Source organism: Lissotriton vulgaris, unplaced genomic scaffold, assembly GCF_964263255.1.
Source record: "Lissotriton vulgaris unplaced genomic scaffold, aLisVul1.2 SCAFFOLD_1060, whole genome shotgun sequence".
NCBI classification, from domain to species: Eukaryota; Metazoa; Chordata; class Amphibia; order Caudata; family Salamandridae; genus Lissotriton; species Lissotriton vulgaris.
The window spans coordinates 634048-650453 of NW_028249636.1; positions in this window are offsets into that span (position 1 = coordinate 634048).

Below are 16406 nucleotides of genomic sequence, written 5' to 3' on the forward strand. Positions count from 1 at the left end.
CTATCCCATAGATCTCAGAATCTTGCTTTTTTTACCCAGTTTACTTACTCAGTCAAGAGTTGAATTGCGTTGAACTGAACTTATCCATTCTGATTTAGTGGGTGGGATAGATACGACCCATTTAATACAAATTTCCCTTCGTGCCATGAGAATTAGGACAAAAAAGTAGTGCCTTATGGTCTCTTGAAAAAACCTGATTTTCTGTATCATTTACAGATATCCCAAAAATTACTGTGGTTATAGTTAGCCCCACAGTTCTACCCAAAATTTCAGAAATAATACTACTCATGTGATCCCAGAAGAGATTGAGCGAAGGACATTGCCAAAGCATGTGTACCTTGTTTACGTTGATGTCAGCGCATTTCGGGCATTTCCTTGCTGCTCTGTTCCCCATTTTGGAAAGTTTCGAAGGTGTCCAGTAAGCCTTATGGACAGTAAAAAGATGGTTTCTTTTCAGAGGAGCAGCTTTCACACATGATCAAGAGTAGACATGGATACTTGCCCGAAGGTGTCGAGGTCATCATCCGGCATGTCCTTTTTCCATCTCAATCAGCCTCCAATTCCATACTGCCACTTCCTTTCTTGTTGATCTTGTGGCAATCAATTTTATTTTCTCCTCATTGCCTTCTAGTTCATTTCTAATTGGTTTTGACCAGCCAAGGATTTGCACATACTTAAATCTTGAGACAGTGTTATTTGTTAAAGCAGAGAAACACCGCCATGTACTGACTGGAGTGGGAATAGTCAATTATATATCTTTAGTCTCCAGCACCTTCCCTGACTTAATACTGACTGGAGTGGGAATACTAAATTATATATCTTTAGTGTCCAGCACCTTCTCTGATTTAATACTTTTTTTTTCAGGTGACTGATGCAGGGGGCTGTAATAACGCCAAGGTGACCTTGCTGTGTGCTGGACAATCAAAGGTGCGGTTAAAATAAATATCCTGCTGCAATGTGAGTCAAGCGTTTCCCCGGGTCCCCAGACCACGTCAACCTCCTTGCACCGGAATCCATCCGACGGGGGCAGGTATGGCCATGCATCCCGCCCAGTGTGAAGTTGAATAACTTCACAACCGCCTTCTCTCCATCCTGTAAGTAGAGGTGGGCCCCAACTTTTCAATACCTTGAAAGACGCCACACAGCTGCTGATGCAGCAGCCAGAACAGTAGGGGCCAGCTTGCAACGTGGGGGCCTCTGAAATGCATCTCTGGCCGACACGTGAAACATTGCACCAAACTCCTTCCTCACGGACAGAGCAGAGGCCACACAGGTGAATGACAGGGAAACACTTTAATATCGGCAAATGCATTTCGGCCTGATGACCTTCCTCAGTGCCAAGCAGTGTTCAGGAGGTTTCACAATCACAGTCTGTTGAAAGTCCTACTACGTTGTATTTGGACAACGGCAGCTCCGCCCCAACACAGGTGTATCTGTTCACTATATATATGATATTTTGAAAATAAATAAATATAGAAATTGAATTACAATATATTTTTTAAGAATATATATCATGAAAGTATTTTAATAGAGAAAGAATCACGCTTTTTATTGTGAACAATATTTTATTATTTATTAATTAAATTTTTAAGGTGAAATTCTTTTTTATTAAGGCAATATTATACAAGTGATGAAACACAGAAATAATATACATATTTTTAATGGATGAAAATAAAATATTTTGTACATATATGTTCATTCACATACAATACTATATATATTTTCTAATTAATATCATTAATTTGTTATAAATCATAATAATAATTAGTATATTTTAGCATTTTAAACAAATATGTTTTTCAAAATATTACATTTTTCTTTAACATTTTAAACAGTTTTAGACATTTTTGAATATGCATTGCAAATGATACAAATTAATACGTAATTATAATAATAATAATATTTTTATTATTAATTAATATTATAATTTTACCATATACAAAATGTTAACACTATTAAAAACATAAGTATAATATTATATGCCGCCACGGAAAGGCATGCAGGAGACTCCATGTGGGTGCCCGTTGCGGGCCCCCAGGAACTCCGGCGGGATGGGGGGTGCACATGAGCATTTCAAAAATCAATGTGGCAGGCACCGCGTGGTGCCTGTCACGTTGTGCTTTGAAATGCACAACATGTATCTTTACCATTGCGGCGGGCGGTGCTTTCAGCTCCGCTCGCCGCAATGGTAAAGATACAGGATGCGCCCGCCACTGTGGCGGGCACATCCTAATCCCATGCACGGGACCCCCGCCCTTACATCGGGCGGACCCTAGTACCATGAGGATGGCGGGCGGGCAAAGTCCGCCGGCATCCTAATGGGGGCTTAAGAGTCTAAGTAGTGTTCTATTCTAAATGGTATTTTACTTACTTAGTGCTGTTGTAAAGTTTATTTCAGAAATGTCAATCTGCTTTCTGGGAGTAATCTGGCAGAGTATCCTCTTTTTTTCTGTCAAGTTGTAGTTTGTGTTATATGTAAACATTTGTTGTTTATATAGTGTTGGTTTAATTGATGGGTTTATTTTATTGGTGTATTTTATTAGTAAGAGGTTTCTATTCATTGTTGTATTTTTTTATTTAAGTTAGTGGTAGTTAGTTTCCATATATGGGAAATGCTAATTAAGAAGTAGTTAGTGCTAATTATTTTGAAAAATATATGACTTTGTTTTCATTTTGTTTCATATAGTTTATAATGTTTATTTTTGTATTTTATTTGTAATATTATTTTATGTTATGTTTAATACTGTATATTTTTAAGTTTAGATGTTTTTATATTTTATATGTTAAAATAAAGAGTTATAATAGTTATAATGTGTGTAGTTATTGTTTTTATATTGTAACTACGTTTTTGGGTGAAGATATGTTCATTTTAGTTCGTTTTTCAAATGTCGATATTTTAATGAAATTGATAAAATTGCTGTCTATATCTGTGCTCTCGTTATTGAGGATATTTTAATGTTTATTTAAGAAAGTACGATTTCTTTTTAACACTATTTGTGTATTCGATAATGTGGTATGCGAAATTCTGTATGTAACATATTCTCATTTCGATATTTTTGCAATTTCTTTAATAAGTATTGGTAGTCAATAATAGTGTAATGGATAATTTGGTGCAGATATTTTTGAAGTACGATATTATGTTCGTTGTTATTATGTCAGTGATTCAGTACAGAGATTCCAGCACTCTGTAATTTATCAGCAAGAATCTCATAATTAACCGTATCAAATGCTGAGCTAAGATAAAGGAGGATAATAGCTGCCAAGCCTCCTCCATCTAGCAGCCCTTTGGCTTCTTCTACCGCAGCCAGAAGAGTAGTCTCTGTCCTGTGGCAGGGTCATCGCTTGGCCATCCATGTTCTTCAGACTGCACACCGCAACCCATTGTGTTCATATAAAGTGCAATTAAAATTGCCTGCCACATTAAACAATTCTTTCAATTTAAAAAATTCAAGTTGAAAATTGTGTCGTCTATCCTAGCCATCACATTGGAACAGCAGTGATTTAATAGATTATGATGAAAGTTAATAATTAACAAATCAAATGGGCTCAGGGCGGATATCATTCGTACTTGGAATCAAGGAGACAAGCTTAGGGACTATACTTTTAGGCAGTGGATCTTGATGGAGATTAAAATGGCCAATTACCCCTTGCCAGTCCACATGTGGAAGATAAACGGGATTGCAGAGTGACAAAGAACCTTCAATATGGAAATCATCCAATGTCCAAGTCTCTTTTAAACAGAATAGATCAAAACATTTGATATATTCTAATCTGTCTTCATTGGATAGCTTGGTGCAAACTCTGGCAATATTCCATGATAGCAAGTTGGAAATTACAAAGTATCTATTGGCTCTTGTTGCTATGTCATGTTCTAGTACTGAGACCAAGGACCGCCTACCAAATAGATCACATTCTGATGGAGAGGGAAGAGGTCGGGATTCAGACAGTGGTGAGCATCAATTAATATCCTGCAGGCTACTCAAAGGGAAAAAGTGGTTATGCAAAGGAATCAAAGGAGCTCAGACTGGTACCACAGATTTTACCTTGGTCTGACCAATATCTTCTCTCACCGACCCAAAAGAAGAATAGGTTTATAGAAAAAGCCCAAAGAGAGAGCCCTAATTCAGCCTTGATACACAGTCAGGTGTTTCAATACTGCAAGTAATTTCCCTAAACCCTGGATTTTGTAGTTTGTAACAACACAGTCTCCAGGTAATGATTTTGGTTCATCCAGGGCACTTTCCTTACTGTGTGATGAGAGATCGCCTGCCCAACTTGCATTACTTGCATTACTTTATATTTCAGGTCCTCCCACAGCTCCCTTTTTGCTGGTAGTAGAGGAGGAACTTGATCTAGAATGATAACAAGAAGTGTTTCCTCCGAGGATCTGTAAATGGGGCTGTTGTAAGCCAGCAGGAGATGGAGCTCTACCCTCATACATGGAGAGTTGCCAGCTGTAGCAGTATGAAGTTGCACTAGGAAGTGAAGGAACTGCTATATCTGCATGCTAAGGACTGCTGGATAGATTCAAAGCCATGGTGTTGGAGGCCCACTAAACAAATGTTGTGTCGGAAGAAGTATCATTGGGCCTTAGATTTTGGAAAGAGTTGTTCTACTTGTAGTTGACCACTGTGGGAGGGATATACCTGATGAAAGCTAAGAGAACCCAAAATGTTTCTTATCTCATGCTCAAATTTAGTAAGAAACTCCTCTTGCAAATCCTTCAGGAGTAACTCCAACTTAAGGAACAATCCATTTCAATGTTCTTTGATGAAAGAATTTAGAAGGGCTCGTTGGACAGGGTATGAACTTTCTTTCTGCTGAACAGCGCTGGGGAAAGCATGGCCTGCCTTGTCATTCAACAGGGATTTAGAAGTCATCTTCCTTCTTGGGGTGAACTGTTGCTTGCTCCTCCTAAATCTTTTTGGGGGAGGGGGAGTTAGCTGAGGTAGAGGTTCTAAGCTATCCTTGAGGGTCACTATTGATGTAAGTTCAGCCGAACAAGCATTAGTAACTTGACCATTTTGTTGACCCATGGTTCTCTTCTTGTCAGAGTTTGTGCTCTTATTACTGATAAAGCTAGAGGAGGATGTTGCACTGCCCTCCTTAATGGCAGCAAATGTGCCCAGTCCAGAGTTTGTTTGGGAACTGCCGTCTTCTGGGACACAAGTGGTGGTAGACATTGGCAAAGAGCGCCGTCTAGCAGCATTAACTGTCTAGTCAGCCAAACCAATTTCTGAGTCAATGTCTCCCATTAGTGTAGTTAAATAGTTGAAGATAGAAGGAGCAAGGTGAGTTGCGTGATCCTCCAACTCTCTGAATGTCAGTGCTTTTCGCTAGCCCACATTACCCAACTGAACTTATCAGGTCCACAATAATAAGAAAATGTGGGTCTGTAATTAAGACCTACCTTCTTGTGAGTGGGGTCAAAAAGGGTTGCCCTGCCTGCCTCTTCCTTGTGATCATAGGTAAAGAGGGTCTCACTTGTGTCCTGCGCTGAAGGAAACCAAAAGCGCTTTTCAGCAAATCCAGAAGCTTTTCCCTTCCCCCTGGCAGTGAGTCTACTGGGGGATGAATTCCTACCTCCATTGTGCAGATGCAGGCAAAGTGCGGGTGAAAGTTGCATCCCGTACTGTAGGAAACCCAAAGTGCTTTTCAGTGAATCTGGAAGATTTGCTCTTCCTCCTAGCAGTGTGGCTCCTGGGGGATGAAGTTGGACTTATGTTGTGCAGATGTGGGCAAAGTGCGGGTGAAGGTCATGTCCCACGATGCAGGAGATCCAAAATGCTTTTCAGCACATCTGGAAGCTTTGCTCCTCCTCCTGGCTGTGAGGCTGTTGGGCGATGAAAACCCTTCTCAGCTGTGAAGATGCAGGCAAAGTGTGGGTGAAAGTCAAGTCCCACTCTGCGGGAGACCCAAATCGCTTTTCAGCATTTAAGGAAGCTTTGCTCCTCCTCCTGGCAGTGAGGCTGCTAAGGGATGAAGTCCCACACCAGCTTTGAAGATGCAGGCAAACTGCAGGTAAAAATAAATGATTATCTTGGGAAGAAGCTAAAAAATCTCAAATAGAAGCTGATGATTGCTCAAACAAAGCATTTTGACAGAGGACTGATAGATTTAAATACAAATTTTAGAGTGAATCAGAAGGTACTAGTAGGTTGTGTGAATGGAATAGTTGAAAATGGTGAAAAAGACTACAGGTTGTAATGTGTGTGGGTGGATTGGGCATTGGAAAAGGATATGTGTCAGAATCCCATATAATTCAAGAAATATGCAGTAAAATCAACTGGTACAGAGAAATAGTATAATGTCAAATATGCAGCATATACAGAATAAGAATACATATCAAATGCCAGTTCCCTAGGTCCACGTTAGAAAACAACACATTAGAAATAAAATGCCATATAATAAAGACCACCAATAGAATGCCATGTGTATCACATATTAGATAACCTGCATCATTTCACAATGATGGTGCCTTAAAGGGGAGAAGAGCTGCTTATTTGAAGCAATTCTGCTGTTAGACCAAAGCGGCTCATATATTGATGGAGTAGTCAATGGTCATCCTGTATCATTTCAGATTGATGAGGGGCTACCAGTTCTACAGTTCATTCAGTGTAAATACCAAACATAACCCTATCAGAAACAGAAGTCCATGTTGTAGAGCTCAATAATAAACACATTATCAATCAATATTCAGTAGATGTATCAATCAAAATAGGTAAACTGCACATAAAGATCAGTTTATTCTATGTTATTCAAGCCCTGTGAACTTGCTTGGAAGGGATGTTATTTGCAATAGGAATTGTGGTATTTACTGCATACAGGATGGTGTTGCAGTAGAAACTCAAGATGAGGGTTCACTTTTCAAAATTAGTGCAGAAAATTCCGGAGTTGAGATGTACCAAATGTTGAAAAAAGAAGATCTTCCTTCAGATTTAAGACTTACAGTCAGAGAGGAGGTGTAGGATTTTTCAGGACAGAAAATTAAATTGATTAAATTGGCGCAAGCTGGGAAAATAAAGGTGAAACTAAATGCAGTATTCCCAAGAACTAGACCATACAACGACTAGACAGAAAAAACTAAGTAGTGATGCTGAAGAGGGAATGAAACCAGTGGTTGAAAAAGTGAATGACCAAGGAATACTTCATGAGGTTCTTGTCAGTCCATGCAATTCTCTGATAGTGGGAATTAAACCGAGTGGAAAATGGAGATATGTGCAAGACCTTCAGTGGTACTGAATACAGCAGTAATATGGTTTCAAATTCTGATAGAGGCAGAATGGTACACCGTGATTGACTTGTGTCAAACATGCTTTTGAGTCCGATTGCACAAGGACTCCCAATTCCTCTTTCCATTTACATTTTTAAATGAAATATTCGTTTGGTGTAGGATACCACAAGGCTATAAAGAGTACAATACATAGACAACCTCTTGTTGGTATCTAAAAAAAGGAAGTTATGAATTTTGGACACCATATGAAAAAGGTGTATGTAAGTTTTTAAAAAAAAACATTTATGCAATTCTGAAGTTGAGTCCCTCAACCATTCATAGAGAGGTTCATCTGTTTTGGGGAATTGTTGGCTACTGTCATCAGTGGAATCCAAATGGTTCCCAGATGTCAAAGAGTTTAGCAAGACTACCGTATAATGATGTTCAAGATCTGGTGTGATTTGATGGTGAATGCTTTAAATGATTTAAGAAACTGAAAGAGATTTTGTGTCATATGCCTGCATTTAGGATGCCTGAACACAATGTGATTTTGTATCTATTTGCCATGAAAAAGTGGCTGTACACCTCCATACTTGCCCAAAAAGTTGAAGGACTCGTGTGTCTACTTGCCTATCTCTCAAGAGTGTTAGATCCAGTTGCTGTAAGTCTCCCAGGTTTTCTAAAATGGCCCAAAGCAGTTTGTTTGACCGTAGAACAAAGTGAAGGAATTGTCATGGATCATTCTTTGATCGTCTCTGCTCCGCACTCTTCTGACAAGAACAAGAACACAGTACATTATAAACAGCAGGTTGACATGTTATGAAAAAGTCATATTCGGAGCAGAGAATATTTCAATTTGAAAGTGTAATATTTTGAACCCAGTGACACTGCTTCTAATTTCAGACAAATGTAAAGATAGGGAAAATATTGTTGATGACGAGATGGAGCATGATTGCATCGAGGTGACCGAGTTATGCACAAAGCCAAGACAGATATTAAAGAAGTTACACTTAAGGACTCAGGGCCTGATTCACAAAGGTAAACTCACACTTTTGTGTAAGTTTACAATTGTTTGCTATTCACAAACAGATTTACGGTTAGTATCTTTATGAGTGCAGAGTCTTGTCTTGTAAATCCCTTTGTGAATAACAACAAATTGTAAATAAATACAAAAGAGTATGTTTATCTCTGTGATACAGGCCCTCAGATTTGACATTGTTTGCTGATGATTTCTGTCTGAGGAATCTATCAAGTGGATTGAGAGCTGCTTATGAAGTATGCTCTGTTTCAGAGATAGTAGAGGCCTCTTCTTTGCGTAATGTGACATCAGCACAGATAGCACAATTGGTTGTTTCAATGAGAGCTTGTTGCTTGTCAGAGAACTTAAATGTGACAATTTATATAGATAGCCAGTTCAGATTTGGTGTTGTACATGAACTTTGGTTGCAGAAAGGGTTTATGGCATCTTCAGGTGCTCCTACAAAAATAATATGTATACATTGGAGTGCTGAATGCTGTTCAGATACCAAAAGAAGTGGCAGTTTTAAGGTGCCAGCCACATATTGCTGGTAAAGATTTGGTCACATTGGAAAACAAATATTCTGACAGAATGGCAAGGTATTACGCCTTGCAGGAAAAGACAGTGATTCAAGAAAAGGAAAAGGTAATTATGAAAATAAGGTGGGTACACAGTTCAATCAATGTGAATAGTTTCTTTATCCACTCATTGCAAACTTCTTACAAGAAGATGCTCCACAAAACAAAACATTTGTTTTCTATTCACAAACAGACAGACACATGCATGGAGAGATAGTCTAGTCAAGGTGTTTAAAAATTAATGGGGGAACATAGGAATTTGACATGCAGCTGACGATGTATGTGAAAGATGTTTACTTTGCCACCTGAATGATCAAGGTTAAAGAGCCATCACTATCATGAATTACATAGACAAATCAGAAGGCCCATTTATAAGGTTACATGCAGGTTTTATTGAGATGCCACTCTGTAATATTGGTAGTGGTCTTCTTGTTCTCTAAATGGGTTGAAGCATTTTACACAAGGAGAGCGGATAGCCACACAGTAGCCAAATTGTTGTTGAGGGAGTTAATTCCGTCGTTCGGTCTCCCAACTTCTGTTTGTACTGATCATGGCACTCATTGTAAAAAATGGTACTCCACATAATTTGTACAGCTTTTGATTCAAACAGAAGTTCCACTGCAGTTACTGACCACAATCCTTTGGTTTGTAAAGAAGATGAATGGAACGCCGAAAAGCAAAAGTCTGTGCCTCAACAGGTCTAAAGTGGCCTAATGCACTTCCTTTTGTGTTGATGAATATGAGAAGTACATCAAACAAGTAACAGGACAGTCTCCCCATGAGATGTTATGGGAAGTGTAATGAGACTTGCACATGTTCCTCCATCTGCATTAATTTCAATAACTGATTACATTGTTTTAGATTCCTGAAAAGGTCTGATTTATGTGGTAAAATCTGTTGTTCACCAGGTAGATGATGCCGCAGAAGATTACTGAGACACACCATGCCATATTCTGAAGGCAGGCAACTTAGTTGAATGTTCGAAGAAGCTGCACAGATGAATGATTAAGTGGCCTTCAGCATACATCTTAACCACAGCAAGTCAACTGCGCAATGGTGCCTCATTGGATCCACGCCGGGTGAAGATTTTGTAACTGACAAGGTTCAAGTCGTAAAGCACACTGAAAATCACCCTGGGAACTCAAGAAGAAATGTAAAAAGAAAGTTTCAAGTGAATGACAGTTCAGACTAAGAGCTTGGAACTCCAGAAGTCCAGTTACAAGGAGCTTAGAGTAAAGAGCTGGTACCATGCAAAGGAGCAAAACATTAGTGGCACCAAAAAGAAGTAGACTCTGATCAAAACAAAGGCTTGACCAGCTGCAACTGAAAGTAAGAATTTAAAATACTCTCTCTGGAAGAAGAAAAGTTGCGGTGCAGCTCGAGTGGGGATTGTTTCAATTTGTTTTTCAGTTTACCATCAACAGGGCTAAAGCCCCGCTGCCTTTGTATTCGTTCTCATGCTGATTTATCGTTGAGATCGACGGAGATTAATCAGGAGCTGTTCATCACATTAGATTATCATATCAATGTGTAGTCTATTTCAGTCAATGAAGAGAGCTTGGTATGAGTAAAAGACTTTTATCATTTAAATCCTTTAGTAAATCATCTTTATCAAAGTCACAAGTTAAATTCATCAATCTCAGTCATTAGAATCGTATTAGAAGTCAATAATCAATAAGTAACCAATAAATTGCAATAAAGTGCATTAAGCGTGTTCCATATATGATAGAAAATCTCTGCTTTAAGAATAAGAAGAGAAAGGTGTCAATCTCAGAGGCCAATGAAGAGTTCTGATATTTAAAGAAATCATACAGCATAAAGCTTCAGCATTTAAAGTCAGCTCAATAGATCAAGAATCGATCAAAGCGGAACTTCTCATGAAGAGAGTTTCAAAAAAGGTGGTAGATTCTCAGAGCAACGTCGAACAATGTGGGATTAGTGAGTAGAGCATGGGAATTAGTGAGGTGTATGGTATGAGGAGGTATTAGTTAACTTATCCTAGGAACACAAGCCATTATAGACAGAAAAAAATATTGTGTCAATTTCATGTTGCTTCTTCTTTCTTCAGTTGACCAGTCAGCTTCTGATGAGCCCATGGGAATGCGTTCACTCCCTGCCTTCTCAGAAAAACACAATATTCTTCAGACAACCTCTTCTAAGACCGCAACTAAGACGTAACCTGTTGCTATTTAATCTATGGTTCTCATGATTCACCCTCACATACAAGCCTACATTCCCATGTGTGAACCATCATATTTAACCTCCAAAATAACAAGTCTATTCATTAGCTAACAGTGATCTTGTTAGAATTAGAAACATCTGTATATCTGTCTAAATGAAAATAAAAACATTTTGCACACCAATTATTCATTGTGAAAAACAAGTGCCTTTAAAAGGTTAAGATCAAGTTAAACGCTGAATCTACAATTTATTAGCTTTGTCAACTTTAATATGGCAGTGTCTCAGTGCTTTAGGCCTAACACTTATAAGTATGATTGCTTAGTGTAAATTTTGCATGAAATGCATGTTTTAAATATCATTTCCTTTGCATTTCGGTTCGCATTATTTATTGACAGTTTTAAAATGCTTCACCACTGCAAACAACATAGAAGAGGAAGTATGAACAAAGAACATTGCAAAGTGAGAACCAAAGTTTTTAGAATAACAAAGATCTGAAAACTATCACACAACAGGGGGGCCTGAATAAGTTCCCAGAAAGGGAACCTGCAGAAAAAAGCACAATGAACCAGAGCCAAAGACAAGTAGGATAGCTAGTATGGGGAACTAATTAGAGTGAAATATTGACAGAAAAAGATCAACCAGAAGGAGGGGGCCAATCGAAAGTATGCTTCACGAGAATGGAATAGATACAGTGTCAGAAGAAGAAGAGGATACTGATCAGGATGACTATTGCAAACTGAATGAGTATCAGATTTTTGTCCAAGATTCAAATATAGAGATTGATTCAGAAGAACAACCACATTTAGTGTAAAAAGAGACTTTGAGATTCTAAAAGAAGATCAAAATATTAGTTGCTTAAAGACAGAAAAAGAAATAAGGAGAGATTTTAAGAAAAAATCTGAAAAAAACACAGATTGCTGAATTTTCTCTTTATTTCATGAACTTGAACTTAAGAGGTGATTTGCCGTTTTGAAGGTCTATGTGATCTGAGAATTGAATACTAATTTCATTATAGACTGAAGAAGAAATTATATTTTTTGCCACAATTACTTTTTTTTTGGTTTCTTACATGAAGTCATGGTACAGCTGTTGGCGTGCTTGCTGACTACCAACTAGCAATGCTGTGAATAAAATTATTCATAAGGATATACGTCATGAAGTATCAGTACAAGAAAGCATTTAACTAGTGGTTTTAGAGATTTCTTTACAGAAGAATAATAAGAGAGTACATTGAAGACATGAAAGTTGAAAGATGTTTTGTTTGTATTTTTCTTTCTAAATCAGCTGGAGATGGGGTTACCTACATGCAATTAAAGCTTTCTTATTCTTTGCCATGCAATGTGCTTATATCTATATTTAATAATAAAGAATATATCTCTTCCTACCTAACTTATTTTAATGTGACACTAGGGAACCAATTCATTAGTAAAGATAATATGGAAATAAAATATGGAACATTTTTAAAAGATATAGTAAGAATCAAGGCTGAAACTAATATGGATGCTGGTTATTTATTAATTGAGGGGGTAGCTTGACTTCATTATGGAATATAATGACAAAGGTATAACGATTGTAAGAGATTTAGAAGAGATTAAGAAAGAGGAAAAATGTAGACATTGGGTTTTCATCCAAGATTGAAAATGTAGCACAAGGGGTGAAATATGTATGGTGAGGTATAGTTATGGAAGGGGATAGGACAAGGCTGAATGTGTTGGCGAAGAACCTCATACTATGAGAGGAATTATTATGTGTGTGGGAAGACTGCCCATAAGAATTTTATGGGCTCATGTTATTTAGCTTTAGTTTTTCCTACAATCTATCACATAGAAGAAGGAACATAACCTGAAAAGAGGGAGGACGGGTTGTGGGCAAGTAGTTTTGGACATATTAGGAGCTATTGTTCCTCATGTGGGAATAGCCATGAATGAGGTGAAGATCAAACATTTGTTTATGGTGTTAGACAGGCTTGCCATGGATACAGCAGGATATTTTAAGTTAGTGAGTGTATAAATCTTAGCAATTAGAGCAATGGTGACACAAAGTTGTCTGTACTAGATATTATCTCGGTGAAGGAGGTCAGAATCTGCAAGGTAATTAGATCGAAGAAATGTTGTACCTATGTGCTTGAATACAGTGGAATGCTTGATTCATATATTAATAACAACTAATTTGACATATAAGATTAAGTCCTAAGAAGAGTCAGGTGCCTGGGAGGTTGTAGGATACTTGATAAAGGGAATGGAGAGTGGTAATAAGAAAGCGGGTGAGTGGTTAAATAGTGTTGGTAATGGAGTTCTGGAAACTATTCTAGCACCAGTAATAATAATGCTGATTTGTGTATTGTCTTTGTTGTTTCTATTTAAATTGATTAGGTGTATGATCAAAAGATATGGTAACAAAAGAGGAGAGAAACAATTTTATTGAGACCGTAGAAAAGATAGAGATCAGAAGATTATTCTGAGCTTTACTACTATCGAGATCGGATATACCAGCACATAAAGCAGATTGGGGAGAATGTTTGACTAACCAAGAAGATAAACACATTGAAAACATAACTGCTGTTTAATAAAGGCATTTGTTTTTTTCAATCATTATTAATAAATAATCAAAAAGTGATTTGTGATAGTTTTCGAAAATAGGAAAAAATTGCAAAAGTTTGTTTTTATAATGCATAGAGTCATAACCAGTGAAATAATAATAATGCAACTAAAATCAATTACCTAAGTCATTTAGAAGAGTGGAAAATAAGAATAATAGTTATGCAACATTTCCGTGTAAAAAGCCATTATTTCTAACGTGGATGTAGTTTCTGATGTTCTGTTCAAATGCTCCTCGCTCATTCCCCCTTCCATCAGTGTTCTACTTCAAAGCCATCTCTCCTCATAAATCCATGGAACACCAAGTGAATGACGTCAATGTAATAGTGATGTACAAAGTTATTGGAAAGACTGCATTGTGGATGAACCACCCACCGTGTACCTAAAGTATAATTTTCAATAACTTTAGCTGGAAGTGTTGGTGTAGACATGCAGAATCTATGAGCCATTGTAAGTGAGATGTTTCATTTTGTGTTGATCATCCCCTGAGGGTACTTGCAGAGGGGAAGATGGAAAATGTCTATTAACTTAAGAAATAGGATAACACTAATGTCTGTTTAACCCCTTAATTGCTGCGAACGTTCGGCGGCCGACGGAACCACTACCTCCGTAGTTCTGCCGTCGGCCATTGAATGTTCGAACCTCACCTGCACAATGGAACGTCCAGCACTGGAGCTGGACGTTCCATAGCTTCTATGAGGTTAATTACCTAAATGACAAAAAACTTTTGTTTCGTGATCAGAAAAAATACATGAAACAACGAGAAGGGGCCCTAACATTCGCCTTCAAAACCCTTGCAAAGAAGCTGGAGGGTCCGTCCCTGAAACTATTATTAACAATAATCTCAGCCAACATTATCATACACCAGTGCTGCAATGCATGGAAATGACACAGAAACCCTAAACAGTCTAATAACTCGCATTTACAAAAAGGTTCTTCTACTTCCGAAGACTGCCTCACCAGCTCTGATGCGCTTGGAGTTCGCGCTAATGAATGAAACATTGGTCAGGCTGTACACATACATTAACCCCTTGCGTGCTGATGACGGCTCTGGCCCGTCATGCAGCACAGTGCTCGTGTGCTGATGACGGCCGGGAGCCATCATGACCACGCCTGCGATCGGAATGTCCAGCACAGGAGCGGAATTCCGGCCGCGGGCAAGGGGTTAAAGTATGGTATCAAATAAAACAAAATGTAGAAAAAATGGCCTTAACGAATCCTTATGGCATGAAATGGAACAAGATAAACATTCACCAGCATACACATTTCTTGAACACTCCTTAAAGATTACATGCACAGGGGAGCTGTGGAGTAAACAAATGCCTTACCAAGCATTCAAATAATAATAAATAAGGCTGCAAGGCTCCACTCATTATTGACCAATAAAGATCTTTTTCGCACAAGAAGTAATTCGTGGACACTGATTATTACTTATAAAACCGTGAAACAAGCGGCCTATCTGGACTCCACTTATTCCATTTACGTAAAGAGGAAATTAATAATGTTAATGTTCGGACAGTTCCCAGCTCTTGCGGAAGCCCCTCATTGGAAACTAAAAGAAAACGAAAATTCTACTTCCTTTGTGCCTGTATGCTGGGACCGGACCTTTGCTGCTGGTGGAGCTTGTCAGCGCTTGAGAAATCCTGAGCGCTTTTCTCTTCACGAAGCGCTACCTCTTGCCGGACCCGCTTCGTGGGTCCCGCTTCGCAGTGTTTGCCCTCCGAGGACGCTGGGGAGCAGGTCTCTCTAAAGACTGTTGTGGGCATTTATAAAGCAGGGCTGCGAGGGTGTCAGTTGTTGGACTCCAGTTCCCAAGAGTCTCTGCTGCTGACCTGACCAGAATCACCTGGGCCGCTCTCCCTGTTGGCTAATCCCCCCGATCAGTGTTAAAACCACCAGAACTCCGACCTTCATGGGATTCTACTTTCTTTGTGCCTGTATGCTGGGACCGGACCTTTGCTGCTGGTGGAGCTTGTCAGCGCTTGAGAAATCCTGAGCGCTTTTCTCTTCACGAAGCGCTACCTCTTGCCGGACCCGCTTCGTGGGTCCCGCTTCGCGGTGTTTGCCCTCTGAGGATGCTGGGGAGCAGGTCTCTCTAAAGACTGTTGTGGGCATTTATAAAGCAGGGCTGCGAGTGTGTCAGTTGTTGGACTCCAGTTCCCAAGAGTCCCTGCTGCTGACCTGACCAGAATCACCTGGGCCGCTCTACCTGTTGGCTACCCCCCCCCCCGATCAGTGTTAAAACCACCAGAACTCCGACCTTCATGGGATTCTACTTCCTTTGTGCCTGTATGCTGGGACCGGACCTTTGCTGCTGGTGGAGCTTGTCAGCGCTTGAGAAATCCTGAGCGCTTTTCTCTTCACGAAGCGCTACCTCTTGCCGGACCCGCTTCGCGGGTCCCGCTTCGCGGTGTTTGCCCTCTGAGGACGCTGGGGAGCAGGTCTCTCTAAAGACTGTTGTGGGCATTCATAAAGCAGGGCTGCGAGCGTGTCAGTTATTGGACTCTAGTTCCCAAGAGTCCCTGCTGCTGACCTGACCAGAATCACCTGGGCCGCTCTCCCTGTTGGCTACGCCCCCCCGATCAGTGTTAAAACCACCAGAACTCGACCTTTGTGGTATTCTACTTCCTTTGTGCCTGTATGCTGGGACCGGGCCTTTGCTGCTGGTGGAGCTTGCAGCGCTTGAGAAATCCTGAGCGCTTTTCTTTTCACGAAGCGCTACCTCATGCCGGACCCGCTTCGCGGGTCCCGCTTCGCGGTGTTTGCCCTCTGAGGACGCTGGGGAGCAGGTCTCTCTAAAGACTGTTGTGGGCATTTAT